Source organism: Sorex fumeus, unplaced genomic scaffold (assembly GCF_029834395.1).
Source record: "Sorex fumeus unplaced genomic scaffold, SorFum_2.1 ptg000047l, whole genome shotgun sequence".
Taxonomy (NCBI): Eukaryota; Metazoa; Chordata; class Mammalia; order Eulipotyphla; family Soricidae; genus Sorex; species Sorex fumeus.
The window spans coordinates 1054073-1076347 of NW_026606104.1; positions in this window are offsets into that span (position 1 = coordinate 1054073).

Here is a 22275-nt window from a genome sequence, read left to right on the forward strand (position 1 = left end):
GCGCGGGAGGCGTAGCCTTAAGGTACCGCCCCCGGAGGGGCCGGGTCGCGGGTGAAAACCTCGCCTGACGGGCTCGGCTGTCCACGCCCACCGAAGGCGCCAACCAGAGAAAAAGTCAGCCGACGACTTCCTTTCCGTCACTTCCGGTTTCTAAGGTCACTGGTTCGCTAAAGCCCCACCTTTATTATTCGGTCCAATCCTGAGTCGTTTGCTGTCTCTTCTTCCGGATCAAGTAGCCAATCGCAAAAGGAGGTCCGCCAGATTTCTACGCAAAACGAAGTGTTTCCGGGGTCAGTGGTAAATTTTCTTCTACTGTGAGCTTTGCTGCTCTTTAATCTTCCTCTCCCTTCAGTACTCTAGGACGCTAGAGAAGGCTCTTCTGGAATTGCCATACACTTGTGGCATGAGAAAAATTTAGATGGCCTTTCTTTTCCCATTCTTAAAAAGAAAAAGACAAAAACATTGTCTTTAATTTTTCCACCCTCCCCATTCAGACCTTGGTCAAAATTACTGTCATTTACTTATTTTGTTTTACAGAACTTTTGTTCCCCATACAGATATCTTTGCCATTTTTAATCTCCAGAGTTTTCTAGAAGTCTTTTGCTGACCTTTGTTAAATTTCTTATCTGAGAATTTAGTTCTGTTTAACGTGTGACAAAGGTTCCCAAATTTCTGTGTCCTACTGTCCCCCTATTCGATTATGAAAAAAACAGGTGAGTTTATCTTCTTTAAGGGAACAAAAGGGCCCTTTCACCAGAAGATCAAAAGGTGTTACTGCATAGGGATCTTTTAAGGGCGTCACACACTTTTGAAAGTAATGCACTGCACCTTTAGGTCCACCTGGCGCTGGGAGGAAGGTGTGGGAGGAGGAGTTTAAAAGATACAGTTTTGTCAAGTAGAGATGTATTTGTAAACTGCCTTGTGCAGTTAATAGGAGGAAAACAATTTAAAAGTAAAATTGTTTTGCCTTTTAAAAATCCTGGTTACAAGTTTCTCTACTTTTAAAGTAGGTTATACTGACTAAAATCTTAATCATTTAATAATATATTGATTTGGGGCCAGAGAGCATACATGGGTTAAAGTGCTTGCCTTGCATGCTGCCCACCCCAGTTCTATCCTGAAAGTCAGAGATCCCAGGTGCGTCTCTGGAGGCCACCATGCATTGCCAGGTGTGTCTCTGGAGGTCCCCTGGTGCCTAGGGTAATCTCTCGCACTACAGGACCCAAGTAGCACTACGTACTTGGGCCCTTGTCTTGAACAGCTAGCCATATTGATCAGGAATTGCTGGGAGGGGTCCCTGAGCATCTTGAGCAATGCAGTGCATACAATGAATAAGCATTAGCTATAATAAAAATTTTAAATCTTGATATTTCTAACAACATGGATGGAAATCAGCTAAACAAAGTAAACAAGGGGAATAGAGAATACCAGGTGGTATCATTCATTTGTGGAATTAGAAAAAAGAAGACCAGAGCAATAGTACAGCAATAGTGGGGAGTTTATTCAGTTCCTATGTTCAGTTCCCAGCACCATATACCGTCCCCAACTCCCACCAGGAGCGATTTCTGAGCACAGAGCCAGGATTAAGTCCTGAGGACAGCTGGTGTGGCACCAAAAAAAAAAAAAAAAGACTTCAAAAATCAAACCAAAACAATACCTTAGACTCTTGAATGAAGAACTGAGGTTATCACAAGGAGCAAAGGTAGGAGTCAAGTGTGGGAGTTCAGTGCACTGTGACAGAGATTACTGATACTTAATGATGGGTATGATGTCAAACATATACATGAACCAGCACTCCTAAAAAAAATTTGTAAACAAAGGTAAAGGTAAAGGTAAAGGTCCTCCCGTTAATCGTCGATTTGCTCGAGCGGGCCCAGTAACGTCTCCATTGGAGACTTTGTTGTTACTGTGTCTGGCATATTGAATACTCTCCGTAGCTTGCCGGGCTCTCCGAGAGGGGCGGAGGAATCGAACTCGGGTCGGCCATGTTGGCCGCTTGTAAGGCGAATGCCCTACCCGCTGTGCTATCACTCCAGCCCGCAAAAACCACAAAAATTAACTGAAAACAAAACAAAACAAAACAAAAATCCGATCTTATAAAAATGTATTTAAATAGTTACCCAAGAATTATTTAAAAATTTTTTTTGTTTTGGCTTTTGGGGTCACAGTGATGCTCAGGGGTTAATCCTGACTTTGCACTTAGGAATTAACTCCTGGAAGTGCTCGAAGGACCATATGGGATGCCAGGGATCAAACCTGGGTCAGCTGTATGCAAGACAAATGCCCTACCCACTTTACTATTGCTCCATCCCCAACCAAGTATTATTTTTTAAAAGCAACATAAAGGTGCATCATGAAAATACAGCAAGTAGGACCCTTGTCTGCAACCAACCTGGGTTCCATTCTCGCTATCTCATATGGAACCGGAATCCGTGCCAGGAATGATCCCTGAGCATGGACCCAGAAGTAAGTCCTGAGAATTGCTGGGTATAACCACCCACCCTCCAAAAAAAGCAACAGAAAATAAGGACAAAAACTAGAATAAGTTTGAAGAACATAATAAAAATAATGTGGGAAATTAATAAAGAGAAGATAGTTATTTGATAAGCTCAATGATACAGACATTTGACAAGACCTTTAATGACAAAAATAGAGAAGATAAAAAGAGCAATCAAAATACAAAATGAAAGAGTGACGACTATAAATATAGCAGTTATTTCTTTGTGAGTTAAATGGAAAGTTGTAACAAACTTTTGAATTTTGCAACAAAGATGAACTGTCAAGAGTTATTTCCCTTTCCAAATCAATGAAGGAAAACATAAAATGAAAACAATTTTGAAATATCTGGTGAAGCCCAGGTCTGTCTTAACGTGAAAAATTCATATAAGAAGGATAATGGTGATTGCAGTTTTACGTGGAACACAAAGGACAAATTAATACAATCGAGAAGGAGAATTTAAAATTCTTTATGGGTTTAGGGATGTGACTCTGTGGTAGAACTAATGTCTTACATGTGTGAGACCTTAAATTTAATCCCGAGGATATCCCACAACCTTAAATGAAATTATTGATATTTCATTGTGGTAGCAGATGTCAGTGCAGACATTGCACAACCCCAGCAAGAATTGCAACCAGAGGCCGGAGTGATAGTATAGTGAGAAGGACATTTGCCTTGCATGCGATCAACCCAGGTTCAATCCCCAGCATCCCATGTGGTCCCCCAAGCACTGCCAGGAGTAATTCCTGAGTGCAGAGTCCAGAGTAGCCCCTGTGCATTGCCAGGTGTGACCCAAAAAAGGAAAAACAAAAAAAGAATTGCAACCAAAAGTGAGCATACTACACCTAGATGTGTGACCACCAGCCTTCATAACAGCAGCCACATAAGGGAAGCGAAAAATAATACATTAAGTTATATACATTGTCTTTCTCCCACATTTTTTTGACATAATATCTATCCATAAAGAAGAAATTCAATGAATTAGCGCAGCTCCCTGGTGCAAGTGTTCATGACAGTCATATCAGATAAGCAAAACAGTAGTGCTGTGGTGAGGAACTCAATATATTGGTTAGTTTTATTAGACATATTTACTTGTCTTTCTGTTCTCCTCCCAAACATAGTCACTGTCACTGTCCTCCCATCGATTTGCTCGCGCGGGCCCAGTAACGTCTCCATTGTGAGTCTTCTATTACTGTGTTTGGCATATCAAATATGTCACAGGTAGCTTGCCAGGCTTTGCCGTGCGGATGAGATACTCTCAGTAGCTTGCCAGGCTCTCCAAGAGGGGCGGAGGAATTGAAATCGGTCGGCCATATTGGCTGCGTGCAAGGCAAATGCCTTACCCGCTGAGCTATTGTTACAGCCCTCCCAAATATAGTACATGTAGGTTATAGTCCAAGAGCATAATATTCTCAATTTTTTTTCTGATCTCTCTTTTTTATTGAATCGCCACAAGACACACAGTTATAAAGTTGTTCACGATTGGGTTTTTAGCCATACAATGTTTCAACACCCATCCCTTCACCAGTGCACATTTTCCCACCACCATTGTACTTGAAAATATATATTTTTTCAAATACAATTAAATACTAACATTATGAGTTGATTTGTTGGGTGGCAGCAAATAGCAGTAATTATTTTTTTAATTTATATTTAAAATTTTGGGGGGGGCTGGAGTGATAGCACAGCGGTAGGGTGTTTGCCTTACAAGCGGCCAACATGGCCGACCCGAGTTCGATTCTTCCACCCCTCTCGGAGAGCCCGGCAAGCTACCGAGAGTATCTTGCCCACACGGCAGAACCTGGCAAGCTCACCGTGACGTATTCGATATGCCAAACACAGTAACAACAATTCTCATGATGGAGACATTACTGGGCCCGCTCGAGCAAATCAATGAACAATAGGAGAACCGTGACTGTGATTTTAAATTTATTATCTTAATAATAATATCATAATCATTGATCACATTCAATGTTTCAACACCAATCCCACCACCATTACACCTTCCCACCACGAGTATTTTGAAGTTTACCACCACCACTCAAGTCTGCCCACAGGCAGATACTAGATAATTTATTCTGAATTGCTTGTTATGAATAGTATAAGATGTCTGTAAGGGTCTATCTCACAGTGATTTTTAAAAAAGTATGATATATTGTGCCCGCTCAAGCAAATCGATGAACAACGGGAGGACAGTATACAGTGGATATATTGTGCAGCTGCAAAAGTGGCCACATGCTCCTGGGATCATAAACATTTAAATAATTGGGGACTGGAGCCTTTCCTGCAGGGAGCTGCTTCTCGGTTCTGAGAAATCCTATGTGAGTCTCTGGATCATGGTCATTAATGCGCTTAAATAGCAGCCAGAGGCAGTTCATGGACGTGACAGTCAGGACCCCAAAAGGGCAGGGAGATGGGAAGAGATGGCCTAGTTCCCACCACATGAGGCCTGGCACTTTGAATCACTGGTCCCGCATATCTGGCTTTTTCAGTGGATTTAGTCTCTAGCAATGATTTATTAGTTTCGGAATACCTAATGTTTTCTGTCTTCAAGATCAACATACCCTTTTATTTTAGTGGAAAATGATACAGATAAAGTGAAGTATTGGCCTGACCCAAAGTACATTCCTAGGGAAGTCAGCCAGAAATAATAAGAGAATAGGATACCATAAACCAAAATTAAGTGAAAGTAATACATATATATTAAAAGAAAATAAATTGAATAACTTATTAAAATAAAAATAAATGGATATGTATCACTGTCATCCCATTGTTCTTCGAGTTACTCGAGCAGGCGCCAATAATGTCTCCATTCATCCCAGCCCTGAGATTTTTAGCAGCCTTTCCTTAATCATCTTTCCCAATGTATTGGAGGCTTTTTCAGGGTCAGGAGAATAATACCCATTAATATTACTGTTTTTGGCATATCAAGTATGCCATGGCTAGCTTTTCAGGCTCTGCTGTGTGGGTGGGATACTATTGGTAGCTTGCCTCTCTCCGAGAGGCATATATATATGTATTTCTCTCTATGATTTGTTGCCTACTGTCTGAACCCCATCAAATATGGTGTGGTAATTATGGAAAATTGGTAAGGAGCGTTTATGAATGTGTCAGTCCAGGAATGAGTTCACTCATGCGTGAGACTTGGCCTGAGCATGTGGAAAGTGGCCTGGAGTGTGAGGGCAGTTGGGTAGTGGAGGTCGGCTGCCGTGGCTGGATCCCTTGGGGAGGGGAAGGTTCTCACCCATGCCCCTCTGGGGCACCCTGAGTGGAAACAGCCTGGCGTGGATATGTAAATATATTAAAAGAAACTAAATTGAACAAATCAGAAAATTTAAGTTATGGAAATTAATAATCAGAAAATTAATAACAATGTAGAGTTAATAAAATTGACTAACCAAGTTTTTAGCAACATTAGGGTAACCCAAAATACATAGGACAATAATCAGAGGTTCCACATTCTTTATGTTTTAAAAAATGCTTTTATTATAATTCTGATCACATTTTTTTCTTTTTTGTTTTTGTTTTTGTGCAATATACAATGGTGCTTAGAACTTACTACTGACTCTATGCTCAAGGATCACTTCCGATGGGACTCAGGGCAATATGTGGTAGCAAGGTTTCAATCTGGCTCTGTTGTGTGCAAGACAAGTGCCTTACTCACTGTACTATGACTCAAGCCTCTCTGATTATATTTTTACAACCTTGTTAATGTTTAAGGTTTTGATGTTAAGAATTATTGCATCTTGTCGCCTCTAAAGTGCCCTAAACCCTTGAGCTCTGACCCTATGTAACTTCTAACCTGTTTCTTCTATCCTCACCAAATATTCTCAACATCTTGAACTGCTGTAGTTTTCTTATTGATTGCTGGCATCCTGGCCACAAATATGCCTTATTTTTACCTATTCATACCTTAAGCTATCACTAGTAACTAACTGTCCTTGGCACAATCCTGTGGCTGATTCCAGGAGAATTTTTTAAAATATTAAGTATTTATCAGGTTAAGTTGTAAGGAAAATTTAAAAGTAAATTATGTCAATAAAAGTCCAAAGATTTAAAAAATTAATAGATTATGTCTGAAATATACTAGCTAAATTAGAAACATACCAGGTGACATACGTAGTAGAATGTACACTGCTAAAAATTTATAGATCTGAATTCCACTGCTTGATATCTACCCAAAAGACACAGAAACACTCATTTGAAAGGGCATATGCATACCATTTTTTTATTGCAGTACTTAGTACAATAGCTAGGATATGGAATTTCCCCAGGTGTACAATAAGAGATGAGTGGATAATGAAGGTGTGGTATATAAATATGATGGAATACAATGTAGCTTCAATGAATGATGAGATCATGCAATTCATTGCAACTTGTATAGAAGTGAAGGATATCATGGTAAGTGAAGTCATAAGAAGGACATATATCAAGATGAACTCATTTATCTGTGTTGTACAGAATAACATGTGAAGATAATGAAAATTATCACAGGTGAGAGAAAACTTGGATCTAGATTATAGAAATTAAAAGGCTGGGGAAGAAATGAAATGGAGGTGGGAAGTAAGAAGAAGTGTGCAGAAGGCAACAGGGGCAAGGACCAGGGCCCTTGAACACACACACACACACACACACACACACACACACACACACATATAAATAATCCCGGGCTGAGTGATAGCACAGCGGGTAGGGCGTTTGCCTTGCATGCGGCCCACCCAGGTTCAATTCCTCCCTCATTTCTTTGCAGTTGTTTGTTTTTGTAAAGCCAAGTAGTTAATTTTTTGTAAAATCTTATCACGCCGAAGGTTATGTGTTCACGGGCTCACTGGACGGCACTGTCTCACCGCCTGCATTCAGTGCTCTTGAGCCGCTGTGTGAGGCCTGGATCGGAGTGGCTGTTGGCCAAGGGCAGACGGAAGAAGAAACGGGGGCCAGGCCGGTCTATATCAATAGTAGTTTATTCCAATCCTCTTCACTCCTGTCTTTCTCTGCCTCCTTCTCTCCTGGGCCCCAGTCTTGGAAGCTCTCTCCTTCTGGCTCTGACTCTGGATCTCTGGAGCCTGAGCTCTCTTGCTTCTGACTCCCTTTCCGAGCTTACGTCTTAGTTTATATAGCAGTCACATAAGGCGGTGACATAAAGGTGGGTTGAATACTGACGAATCAACAAAGAGAGGTAAAACCACTCCTCCAGGAGATTAACTCAAGGATAAAATCTCATCTACAGAGATTACTTCAGATTACTAGGAGATCCACCCAAGGGTGGGATCCCAACAAGGGTGTGTTCTTCCCTCAGTTAGTAATCTACTTAAATAGTTGTAATAAATCTATTTCTAATATTTCTAGCAATGAAATATTAGAGCATTCTGTATGAGCACAGTAAGAGATATAAATTTAGTTTGGTTCTTCCTGAGAACATCTCACTATACATTTCGCAGTCCTCAGGCCAGGTTAATCTTCCTAGCTCCAGCAGGGTCCTAGTCTCGTCGTTACTTACTTTTGGATCATGACAGCATTTGTCCATGATCATGCCCTCAACTTATAGTTGAGTATCGTGGCTCTTTGGCCTGGCCCATTTCGATGCCAGGGTAGCTCACTGCTTGCCCTGGGTCCGTTCAGTCCCTCGTCGGGACCCTGCTTTTGGGGTGCTAGAACTAAGGGCAACTGAGTCAAGAAATCAGAAGGACAAAAGAGTGTTATCCTACAATTTTTGATTTTTTTTTTTTTTTTGCTTTTTGGGTCGACCTGAGTTTGATTCCTCCATCCCTCTCGAAGATCCCAGCAAGCTACCGAGAGTATCCTGCCAACACGGCAGAGCCTGGCAAGCTCCCCGTGGTGTATTCGATATGCCAAAAAACAGTAACAACAAGTCTCACAATGGAGATGTTACTGGTGCCCGCTCAAGCAAATCAATGAACAATGGGAGGACAGTGCTACAGTTGCTGTATATAACAGGGTCATCAATACTATAAGCATGGAATTACAATAATCAAACTTAGGGGCCGGAGCAATAGTGTAGTGGGAAGGGCATTTGCCTTGCACTGACTGATGCCAGGTTTGATCTTTGACATCCCATATGGCCCATCGAGCACATCTAGGAGTAATTCTGAAGTGCAGAATCAGAGAAATCCCTGATAGTTTCTGGGTATCACCCAAAAACCCAAACATAATAATAAACTTTAAAATGTGCCTCTTAAGGAGGTGGATTGAGATGGGAGGGTGTGTGGGGACATTAGTGGAAGGATATTTACACTGATGGAATTGGTGTTGGAGCATCATATGACTGAAACTCTATTACAGATGTGTTTTTAAACCATGGTGCCTAAATTTAAAAATATTTTTTGAAAAAAATTTAAGCATCTGGTAGAACAGATTAAGGAAAATATTAGATGGTAGTGGAAATTACTTTAAAATGCAAACATAAGGAAAAACAAAATATGAAAAAATTTTAAATTTCATAAAATAGCAGTATTGATGTCTAGGTGATAGGAATTGAAGATGATAAAGGAAGCATATATAGTAATTATTATTTTAAAGAATTAAAGAAAATGAAAAATTTAAAGTAAAATGTCATAAGGCACCAAATGCAAAAGAAAAACATCCATGCCTAAAATATTAAAGGATCACTTAATCACTTAATCACTTAATCCCCGTTATTCATCGATTTATTCGAGCGGGTGCCAGTAACGTCTCCATTCATCACGGTTGCGTGCTAGCGTAGCCCAATGGTATCTGTTCGTTTTAGGAACATGTAGAGCCTCAAACCGATCATTTAGGGTCTTGACGAAGAAGTCTGACCATCTTATAGGTGGGCGTCCACGTGATCTTTTGATGTCTCGTGGAATCCAATCAGTAATGGCTCTAGTCCAGCGGTTGTCTGTAAACCTCATTACATGTCCAGCCCATCTGATTTTTGATGTCTTGGCAAATGAGACAGCGTCTCTGATTCTTGAGCGTTGACGAAGATCAGAACTCCGGATTCTATCTCTCATTTGAGTGAATCGTGATATTCCAAGCATAGTTCTTTCGATTCCTCTTTGAGAGACCCGAATAGTGTTCTCATCCTGTTTTCGTAGGGTCCAGGTCTCTGAGGCATATGTTAATGCAGGAAGAATAGTGGAATCAAAGAGATGTGCTCGTAGTTGGAGGTTCTTTGTCCTTTTAGTTATTTCTTCAATGCTCTTGAAGGCATTCCAAGCCGCTCTCTTCCTCCTGCGCAACTCAGGTGCCAGGTCATTCATCATGTTGATTTCTCGACCTAAGTATATATAACTGTTGCATTCGGAGATGGTGGTTCCGTTGAGAGCGAATGGAGCGTCAGGAACAAGGCTGTTTCTCATAAACATTGTCTTCGTAAGATTCAGCTGTAGTCCAACCTTTCCACACTCACGGTCAAAGTCCGCAAGCATTTGTGCTGCTTGGCTGATGTTTGGTGTTATTAGAACGATGTCATCAGCAAAGCGGAGGTGGTGTAGTTGCCGACCATCTATCTTCACTCCCATGTTTTCCCATTCTAGTCGTCGCATGATGTTCTCGAGGGTGGCACTGAAGAGTTTTGGTGAAATGGTATCACCCTGCCGAACCCCTCTCTTGATATGGATGATTACTTCTTTGTAGAATGGTGAGATCTTGGTAGTGAATCCGCAATAGAGCTCACGAAGGATCCTGATGTATTGAGTTTGTATGCCCTGATTTGCTAGGGCTTCCATGACCGCTTCCGTCTCAACAGAATCAAAGGCCTTCTTTAAATCAATGAACGTTAGACAGAGCGGCATCTTGAACTCCCGAGATACCTCAATGAGCTTGGTTATTGTGTGGATATGGTCGATGGTACTGAATCCTTTTCGGAATCCAGCTTGTTCACATGGTTGTCCTTCATCTAGTGTTCTGCTAATCCTATTCAGGATGACTCGAGTGAATAGTTTGTAGATGACAGACAATAGGCAGATTGGGCGATAGTTGCCAATGTCGTGGATGTCTCCTTTCTTGTATAGTAGTACAGTCTTGCTGGTTTTCCATTGGGATGGAACCTTGCATTCAGACAGGTAGCGTGTGAAGAGTCGAGCTAATGTATTGATGAGTACTGATGGTAAGTTCTTCAGGTGTTCAGGTCTGATCTTGTCTGGGCCAGGTGCTTTTTGTTTCTTTACCGACGAGATGGCATGTTGGATTTCGGAAGGGAGAACATTGGGAACGACATATCCATCATGTGGTATGTGGTATGTGGGCAAGTGGATGTGGCTATTAAAGAGATCTGAGTAGAATTCATGAATAATCTTCTCCATTGCCCTTCTGGAAGATGTGATAGATCCATCATGATGTCGGAGGGCAGTCATCTTGGTTTTGTAGTTGGTGAAGGACAGGCGGGCATTACGAATGTTTTTCCCAGCTTCTGCTGCATCTACCAGTACTGCTGCTCTCCTGTTTTTGAGGTTATCCTTGATGGCTTTTCTGCACTGTTTTGCCAGTTCGGACGTTTGCTTGTGGTTGCCTGAGGCACGTGCCACGCCACGTTGGCGAATAAGTTCAAGAGTGTTCGAAGAAAGACGGTTTTTTGTGGTTATCTCTCTCTTGGCATTCCTTGCACAATCATGGAGGTGCTGAATCATTCGATCGTATTCCTCATTAATGTTGTCAATGACGGCATCTTCCCATGTTGCTGCAACGGAGCCAAAGAGTTCCCAGTTGGTGGTTGTTCTGGGAGTCTTCTTCTTAAACCTTGCATTCTTTTCTCCTCGTTCTGTGAGGTAGAATTTTGCACGAAGAAGACGGTGGTCTGATCCTGTTTGGAATTTTGGGACAACAGCAACATCGGTTAGGCAAAACCGCCGATTGAATATGATGTGGTCTATTTCATTGTGGAACCGTCCATCGGGAGACTCCCATGTCCAACGTTTAGATTCAGCCTTTTGGAATTGTGAGTTACCATGGAAGGTTTTGGTTGACATGATGAACTCAGACAGTCTGTCACCTTGTTCGTTCCATTCCAGGCCATGGGTTCCGATGTGGAGTTCATCGACTGATCTTCTTGGTCCTATCTTGGCATTAAAATCACCAACAATGATCTTGTAGAAGGTGTGATCTTCTTTATAGAATTTCTCCAGCTCCATGTAGAATTTCTCAGTTTCTTTTTAACCATAACTGGATGTTGGTGCGTAGACAACAAAGATAGAAACTGCCGGTAGTGAGCCACATTTATTCAAGTGTAATCGTCCAATTCGGGTTGTTAGGCATTCAAATGAATCAATGCTTGTGACTAAGTTTGTGTTGACAAGGATACCAACACCACCGACGCCTCTTTTATCACATGTTCCAAGGAACAGTTCTTCTCCAGTGTCGAAAACAGCATGATGGGATTGATGTCTTCTCGTTTCGGTCAGACCAATGATGTCGTACTTGATCTTTCGTGCTTGTACCATAAGGTCTTCAATGGATGCAGCAGATGCCAGCGTACGAGCATTAAAAGTACAGACAATCATTTTTGTTTTTCTGCGTTTTGGCAGCCCATGTCTGCCTTGGTGTTTTATCAGCTTCTCCTTCCATATCCTTCTCGACTCTGCATAATCAGGGCTAGGGGAATGAGATCCATTTATTACTGGATTTGGCATATCAATTTGGTCTATTTGGCATAGATCACGGATAGCTTGCCAGGCTCTGCCGTGTGGGTTGGATATTTAAGGATATTTAAGGTATCCGGAAAATTATTAAATAAATAAATAAATAAAGGATATGAAAGAGATAAAATGTTATTAAGGCTGGATGTTGGAGACAGTGGGGGAAGCAGAGGGGAGAGGAGATGTGGTCTCCAGGGTCACACAAATCTTTGGGAAGTGGCCCAACAGTACTGCCCTAGACCAAGACCCTGGGATCAGTCAGGGTCTGTAAGAATGGAGGGGGAGTAAGAGCAAGTCTGGCTGGAATGGGTTGGGGAGATTTATGGGCAATGAAAGGCGCCTTCTGGACAATGGATCGGACGTAGTGCACCCTCCACTGAGACTTTTTGCTCCATCTCTTGCTTCATATTAGTGAGGATTTTACCAATATCTCCGTTTTAAATACAAATGCACTAGTCATTTCTTTCCTTGAAAAGACTGCTACATTATGAATGGATGGTTCCTAAAAACTCCTCTCAAAAGGTTCAATGCTTGAGAAGTTTCTTGTGTGATATCTACTTATGGCCATACTGGGGCCTCTTTCAGGGTCAGGGGAATGAGACCCATTGTATTTACTGTTTTTGGCGTATCGAATATGCCACGGATAGCTTGCCAGGCTCTGCTGTGCAGGCGGGATACTCTCGGTAGCTTGCTGGACTCTCTGAGAGGGATAGAGGCTTTTAGGACGGCCTCTAATCGCCCTTGAGGTGTTCCCATGGCTCAAACCATATTTGAACCCCATTAAATATGGTGCAGTAATAATGAAAAATGGGTATTAAGTGTCTTATGATGTGTCGCTTTGCAGTTGTGTGATCCAGAAAGTGGCCTGGAGTGTGACAGCGGCTGGGTAGTGGAGGTAGTGTAGGTTGGTCAATGAGGTATTTATCTGGCTCCGGCAGGATGGATCTTCTGGGTGTGATCCTTGGGTTGCTGGATATTGGTGAAAGCAGGCAGAGGATCTTTATTTCTGGGTCTCGTTGAGTCTGGAGTCCGAGGTCACAAAGTTCCATTTTACCTGGTTCTGTGGGACTTCACTCATGCGTGAGGCTCAGCCTGAATGGTCTGGAAAGTGGCCTGGAGCGTGGTTGGTTGCCAAAAGGAAGAAGGACTAAAATGACTGTCTGTACTTTCAAGGCATGTACGCTGGCATTGGAAGCATCCATCAAGGACCTGATGGTGGAAGCAAGGAAGATCAAGTATGACATCATTGGTCTGACCAACACCAGAAGGCAGCAATCACATCACACCATTTTCGACACTGGAGAAGAACTGTTCATCGGATCATGCGACAAAAGAAGCATCGGTGGTGTTGGTGTCCTGTCACCACGAATTTGGCCATGAGCAGTGATTCATTCGAATGCCTAACAATGTCGAATGCCGAATCGGATGATTACACTTGAATAGATATGGCTCACTGCCAGAAGTTTCTATCTTCGTTGTCTATGCACCAACATCCAATTATGATGAAGAAGAAATTGAGAAGTGCTTCATGGAGCTGGAGAAGTTCTATAAAGAAGACCACACCTTCTACAAGATTATTGTCAGTGATTTTAAAGCCAAGGTAGGACCGAGAAGATCGGCTGAAGAACTCCACATTGGGATCCATGGCCTAGAATGGAATGAACAGGGTGTGAGACTGTCTGAGTTCATCATGTCAACCAAGACCATCCATGGTAACTCGCAGTTTCAGAAGGTTGAATCTAAACGTTGGCCATGGGAGTCTCCCGGTGGACACTTCCACAAAGAAATAGACCACATCATATTCAATTGATGGTTTTGTCTGACCAATGTTGCTGTTGTCCCAAAATTCCAAATGGGATTGGACCACCATCTCCTTCGTGCAAAATTCTACTTCACGGAGTGGGGAGAAAGGGCTGCAAAGTTTAAGAAGAGAACTCCCAGAATGACCACCAACTGGGAGCTCTTTGGCACTATTGCAGCAACATGGGAAGATGCCGTTGTTGACGACATTGAAGAAGAATATGATCGACTGACTCAGCACCTCCATGATTGTGTGAGGAATGCTGAGGGAGAGAAAGCCACAAAAAGATGCCTGTCTTCAAAAACTCTCAAGCTCATTCGCCAACGTGGCTGGGCGTGTTGGGCAACCACAAGCTAACGTCCAAGCTCACAAAGCAGTGCAGAGAAGCAATAATGGAAGACCTTAAAGATAGAAGAGTAGTAGTGCTGGCCAATGTGCCAGAAGCTGGGAAAAGCATTCACAATACGCGCCTGCCCTTTGCCAACTACAAGACCAAGATGACTGCCCTATGATGTCCTGATGGATCTATCACATCTTCCAGAAGGGCATTGGAGAAGATTATCCATGACTTCTACTCGGATCTCTTTGATAGCCACTTCCACCTGCACACATACCAAATTCCACAGGATTGATATGTCATTCCCAATGTTCTCCCTTCCAAAATCCACAATGCCATTTCATTGGTAAAAAAGGGCCCAGGCCCAAACACCTGAATAATCTGAATAATCTGCCATCAGTACTCATCAATACACTGGCTCAGCTCCTCAAACGTTACCTGTCTGAATGCAAGGTTTCATCCTAATGGAAAACCAGCAGGACTGTACTACTGTACAAAAAGGGAGACATCCACGACATTGGCAACTATCGCCCAATCTGCCTGTTGTCTGTCATCTACAAGCTGTTCACTCAAGCCATCCTGAACAGGATTGGCAGAACACTAGATGAAGGGCAACCATGCGAGCAAGCCGGGTTCCGCAAAGGATTCGGCATGATTGACCATATCCACATGATAACCAAGCTCATTGAGGTTTCTCAGGAGTTCAAGATGCTGCTCTGTCTAACGTTCATTGATCTAAAGAAGGTCTTTGATTCTGTTGAGACTGAAGCAGTCATCAAGGCCCTAGCCAAACAGGGCGTTCAAAGTCAATACATCAGGATCCTCCATGAGCTGTATTATAGATTCACTACCAGGATCTTACCATTCTACAAGGAAGTGATCATCGACATCAAGAGAGGGGTTCAGCAGGGTGATACCATTTCACTGAAACTCTTCAGTGCCACCCTCAAGAACATCATCGACGACTGGAATGGGAAAGCATGAGAGTGAAGATAGATGGTCAGCAACTACACCACCTCCACTTCGCTGATGACATTGTTCTAATAACACCAAACACTAGCCAAGCAGCACAAATGCTGGCTGACTTCGACTGTCAGTGTGGAAAGGTTGGACTACAGCTGAATCTCATGAAAACAATGTTAATAAGAAATGGACTCATTCCTGACATTCCAGTCACTCTCAATAGAATGAACATCTCCATATGCAGCGGTTATGTGTACCTATGTCGAGAAGTCAACATGACGAATGACCTGCCACCTGATTTGTGCAGGAGGAAGAGAGCAGCATGGAACTCCTTCAAGATTGTTGAAAAAATAGCTAAGAGGAAGAAGAACCTCTGGCTCCAGACACATCTCTTCAACTCCACCGTTCTTCCTGCATTAACTTATGCCTCAGAGTCCTGGGCCCTACGAAAATAGGATGAGAACACTATTTGGGTCTCCCAAAGAGGAATCAAAAGAGCTATGCTTGGAATATTATGCCTCACTCAAGTGAGAGAAGGAATCCAGAGTTCCGACCTCTGTTGATGATCGAGAATCAGGGACGCTGTCTTGTTTGCCAAGGCGTCAAAAATCAGATGGGCTGGACATGCAATGTGATTTGGAGATGACTGCTGGACTAAAGCTGACTGCATTCCATAAGATGTCAAAAGATTGCATGGCCTCCCACCTACGAGATGGTCGGACTTCTTTGTCAAAACCCTGAACGATTGATTTGAGGCTCTTCATGTTACTGGAGTGAGTAGACGCCATTGGGCTATACTCGCACGTGACAGGAATGAATGGAGACATTACTGGCACCCACTTGAGCAAATCGATGAGTAATGGATGTCAAGTGATCAAATAATCTACTTCTGGATCAGCCCGTGCTCAAGGAAGATCTGACAGTTGAGAGCTAAATGCCTCCATTCTGTTCTTCTAACCTATTCTTCCCCCAAAGCGTGATTCTTCCAAAGCCTTTCAAAAGTTGGTATAGTGGCCAGAGAGATAATACAGAGATTAAGAGGTTAAGTACTACATGTAAGTTTTGCATTTGACTGACCTTGCTTTAATTTCAGGCACCTCTTACGGTCCCTTGAACACCATCAGGAGTGATCCTTGAGCACAGAGCCAGGAGTAAGACCTGAGCACAACTGGGTGTGGTCCAAAAACCAAACAAAATCCAATCTGGTTTTTCTTTTTCTTTTTTGGGGGTGATGGGTGGCGGGTGGGTGGGTGGTGGTGCTGGTGGTGGGGAAAAAAAAGAAAAAAATGTTATTAAACTTGCAGAGTGATAGAAAATATTAATTATATGTTCCTGTATAAGAAAGTACCACATTGACATCTAACACACACAGACACACACACACACATACACATACACACGTTTTTAAACTTCTTCTTTTTGGTCAGCAGTCGAAGACCATTTTTTTTTTTGTTAATCTTCATAAATGTCTCTCATAAGGTCTCAGTCAAGGTGTTGGAGCCTGATCAGAGTCATGAGGAAGTTCTGGGGAAATGACACCGTGTCATAGCTGCAAAAAGCTAGGAACTCTGAGTGAACTTGGTTGGAGTCAACATGTTCCAATGCAGCCCCCATCTGTTATAGATTAACTGTGCTATGATTGGATGAAAGTTAAACAAATACCTCATGGGGTATGTGTGTAGGCTTGCATTGAAGTTGATGTGGAATGTATGGGAAATGGGATGTAAAGATCTACAAGATGGTCTGATTTACTTCATCAAAAACTTTGTGCATCATTAGGCTACAGAATAATATGTACTTTAAGGTGTTTTGATCTTATATATTTTGATCCTATGTACTCTGATGTATGTTGGATATGTTGATCCAATAAAAAAGGGGCCGCGAAAGCTACTCGGTGCTAAATGGCCTGAGTGAGCTTTAGCCCTCCACTTTCAAACACTACACACACATTGCTTATCTCTGCACCCCTGACCAACTCAATCAAGAACCAACACAAAGTGTTGGTCAGGGAAAAGTACCTGGTCTAAAGTCTCAACTAGGGAAGGATCCAAATAGAAGCTCTTAGAGTTATTGGTAGAATTCAGTTTTTTTGCAACTCTAGGGTAGAAGGCCTCACTTCCTTTCTCCCCTTATTTATTTATTTATTTATTTATTTATATTTAATTCCAATGAGATACAGTTACAAAGCTTTCATGTTTGCGTTTTAGTCATACAATGATCAAACACCCATCCCTCCACCAGTGCACATTTTCCACCATTCATCAATGTTCCCAGTCCTCCCCCGCCCCCACTTCCAACTCTCTCCCTGCCTTTAATTTTTTTTATAAATTTTTATTTTGTAGAGTATTTCACAATATTTCATTACATTAATATTCAAACACCAATCCCACCACCATTACACTTTCCCACCATCATATTTTGGAGGTTTCCATCCTGAACCTCAATTCCTTCCCCAAAGCAGAACTAAAATAATATATTTTGTATTGTTTGTCATTAAAAACTGCTTAGAATGCTATAAAAATTATCCTTAGAGGAAAGAGGGTGAAGATTGTTGTATTTCACCCAGGCACCATTAATCCCTTCTATAAGAGATTACTAACATGTTGTTAGAGGTTGAGCCTTGTGTGCTTTAATATGTATATATATATATATCTGTAATATATATAACAGATATATATATATAACAGATATAATATATATAACTGTTATATATATTACAGATATATATATATATATATATTTCCCTCTAAGATTGGTTGCCTCCTACTTTGAATTCCATTAAATGTTGTGTGGTACAGTTAGGGTGTGTGGTATGATGTGTCATGGCCATGAATTCAGCCTTGCAGTTCAGGAATAGGTTTACTCATGGGTGAGGCTCGGCCCAAGTGTGTGGAGAGCTACCATGAGCATGGGGATAGTTGATTTCTGGAGGTTTTCAGTTGCCAGGGCTGAGTCCCTTGGGTGGTGAGAGGTCTCACCCACCAGACTCCGGAGCACTCCGAGTGAAACAGCCTGGCGTGGGGTCTGGAGGCATGGTTATGGTGAACATCATGTTATGCTCCCTTCTAGGAGGAAAGGACGTGCAATCTGGTCCCCCTGCCTTTGTGGCAGACAATTCCCCCATATTCTCCCTCTATTTTGGGGCATTACGGTTTGCAATATAGATGAGAGGCTGTAACATTTGGTCCTTTACCTACTTTCAGCACTCATCTCCTATCCCAAACGATCCCTCCAACCATCATCGACTTAGTGATCCCTTCTCTATTCCAGCTGCCTTCTCCCCCAGCTCATGAGGCAGGCTTCCAACTATAGAGAGATAGTCCTGGCCCTTGAATCTACTATCCTTGGGAGTCAATCTCATATTATGTTATTTTATATTCCATAAATGAGTCAGTAATTCTATGTCTATCCCTCTACTTCTGACTTATTTCACATAGCATAATATTCTCCACGTCCATCGTCCATCCACTATAAGCAAATTTCATGACTTCATCTTTCCTAACAGCTCATAGTATTCCATTGTGTAGATGTACCAAACATTCTTTAACAGTTGTCTGTTCTTGGGCACTCGGGTTGTTTCCAGATTCTGGCTATTGTGAACAGTGCTGCAATGAACATGAAGGCACAGATGTCATTTCTACTGTGCTTTTTTGCACCCGCAGGATATATTCCCAGAAGTGGTTTGCAGGATCATGTGAAAGCTCAATTTCTAGTTTTTTGAAGAATGCCCATGTTATTTTCCAAAAAGGCTGTTCCAGTTGGCATTCCAACTCGCAGTGAAAGAGCATCCCTTTCTCCCCACATCCACACCAACACTGGTTGCTTTTGTTCTTTTGAATGTGTGCCAGTCTCTGTGGTGTGATATTCTATCTTATTGTTGTTTTGATTTGCATATCCCGATGATTAGGGACCGATTTTCTCAAGCAGGCCCAGTAACATCTCTATTATGAGACTTGTTGTTACTGTGCTTGGCATATCAAATACATCACGGATAGCTTGCCAGGCTCTGCCATGCGGGTGAGATACTCTTGGTAGCTTGCCGTGCTCTCCGAGAGGGGCAAAGAAATCGAACTCGGGTCAGCCATGTTGGTCACGTGCAAGGCAAATGCCCTACCCACTGTGCTATTGCTCATGTGTCTTTGGGGCATTTGAATTTTTTTTTTTGAGGAAGCTTTTGTTCATTTCTTCTCCCCATTTTTTGATGGGGTTGGAGTTTTTTTTCTGGTACAATTCTACTAGTATAGTGTATATCCTGGATATTCTTTATCAGATGGGTATCACTGTATCACTGTCTTCACATTGATTGTTGAATTACTGGAGTGGGCGCCAGTAATGGCTCTATTCCTCACAAATCTGAGATTTTAGCAGCCTCTTCTTACTTGTCTTTTCCCAAAAATTGGAGGCTCTTTCAGTGTCAGGGGAATGTTGTCATTACTGTTGTCATTACTGTATTTGGCATATTGAATACACCACAGGGAGCTTGCCAGACTCTGCCTGTGCAGGCAGGATACTCTTGGTAGCTTGCCGGGTTCTCCAAGAGGCATATATTTATATATTTTTCTCTACAATTTGTTGCTTACTGTCTGAATCCCATCAGATATGGTATAGTAATAGTGGAAAATGGGTAAGAAGTATCTTATAATGTGTCGTATGGCTGCTTCGTGGCTGTGCAGTCTGGAAAATGGCCTGGAGCATGGCAGTGATTGGGTAGTGGAGGTCGGCTGCCAGAGCTGTGTCCCTTGGGGTGGGGAGGGCTCTCACCCACCCAACAGCTTGGCACAGAATCCGGTGGCATGGTTCTGGGAGTCTCATTTTTTGTTTCTGTCTGGTAGGAGTATCCTGAGTTCTGGAGGGTGGCCAATGAGGAGATTATCTGGTGCCGGCAGGGTGTGGCTTATGGGTGTAATCCGAATCACTGGAGTCTGGGGGAAGCAAGCAGATCTCTGTTCTGGACTCTGCTCCAGGCTGAGGAGCAGGTGAGAGCCCTCCCCACCCTAAGGGACCCAGCGCCGGCAGCCAACCTCCACTATCCAACCACTGCCAAGCTTGAGCATCGCTTTCCAGACGCTCAAGCCGAGCCTCACACATGAATGAAGTCCCATGGAACCCAGATAATGTGGAACTCCATGACCTTAGACTCTGGATCACACGGGTATTGGGTAAATATTCTTTCCCATTCCATGGGCTCTCTCCGTAATTTGGTCACTGTTTCTTTTGAGGTGAAGAAGCTTCTTAGTTTAATGTCGTCCCATTTGTTTATGTTTGTTTCCACTTGCTTGGTCACTAGTGTTTCATCCTTAAAGACGCTCTTAGCTTTAATGTCATGGAGGGTTCTGCTTACATTTTCCTCCATGTACCATATGGATTCAGGTGTGATATTGAGGTTTTTAATCCACTTTGATCTGACTTTTGTGCTTGGTGTTAGACAGAGGTCAGAGTTCATTTTTTGCAGAATTTTTGAGCTACCCATTTTTCCCAGAACCACTTTTTTTTAATAATGTAGGAGTACTGCTATTTGTTCTGCCATTGATTAAGTTGATTGAATTGGGCATGAACTCCACATTACTTTTTTATTTTATTCTATCACCGTGACATAGAATTACAAAGCTTTCATGTTTGAGATTCAGCCATACAATGATGGAACACCCATCTCTCCACCAGTGCACATTTTCCACCACTGATGTCCCAAATATCTACTCCCCTGCCCCCCCATCGTAGTCCTCATGCTGCCTCTATAGCACACAATTTCCCCAGTACTCTCTCTAATTTTGGGCATTATGTTTTGCTCGAATTTTCCCACCACCATTCATGCCTACCTGCCAGGGGCAGATGCTAGATAATATATTTTCCATAGCTCATTTTTAATATCATGAGAGCTTGTGCAGCTGTGATTGTAAATGTAAATTTCTAGGTTGTAAATGGTTGGGTTCCAGAGACATCTCTGTATGGCACTAATCCATTTTGGGATTCAACTGGGAGTCTCTAGGCCAGGGCTGTTGGTGTGCTAAAACGGCATCTGGAGACAAATTGTAGCCATGACAGCTAGTCTTCTCGGGGGGGTCGGGTGGGGACCTGGGGAGGGACAGCCCGGGTCCTCTGCCACCATGCAGCATGGAGATTTAGTGCTGAACCTGCATACCTGGGTCTTGCTTGTGGAAGCTCTCGGTCACCAGGATTCCATCTGGAGTAGGAGGGGAGACTGCACCTGCTCCATCTGGGGTGCCCCGGTGATATTGGCTCAGTATGTGGCCTGGAGAGATCTCCAGTGCTGTGGTGTCTTTCTGTGGTGATCTTCCTGCTGCTGTGTCTCTGGGCCAGGGCTGTGTGCTAAGATGGCACCTGGAAGCAAATTGTGGGCGTGACAGCCAGTCTTCTGGGCGAGTGGGGACCCGGGGAGGGACAGCCCAGGTCCTCTGCCACCATGCGGTGTGGAGATTTAGTCCTGACCCACATATCTGGGCCTTGCTTGTGGAAGCTCTTTGTCACCGGGATTCCATCTAGAGTAGATGGGGAGACTGCACCTGCTTCATTGGGGGGTGCCCTGGTGATATTGGCCACACTGATGGGGCCATCACCACTTGTTAAAGAGGCTTTTACTTGTTCCACTTCACGTTTCTTGCTCCTTTATCACAGATTAAGTGATCATATATTTTAGAGTCTGTTCCCTTGGTCTGAGGGTCTGTTTCTAGTACAATACCATGCTGTTTTAATTACTACTGCTTTGTTGTACAGTTTGAAGTTGGGAAAGATGATACCACCCATCTTCTTTTTCCCAAGGATTGCTTTAGCTATTCTTGGGGGTTTAATGTTCCATGTGAATTTCAGGAGTGTTTTGTCTATTTCTTTGAAAAATGTTATGGGTGTCCTGATAGGGATCGCATAAAATCTATATAGTGCTTTGGGGAGTATTGTCATTTTGATAATGTTAATCCTCCCTATTTATGAGCAGGGGATATGTCTCCATTTGCTAGTTTCCTTTTTTATTTCTTGAAGTAGTGTTTTGTAATTTTCTTTGTATAAGTCCTTCACCTCTCTAGTTATGCTGATTCCGAGGTACTTGATT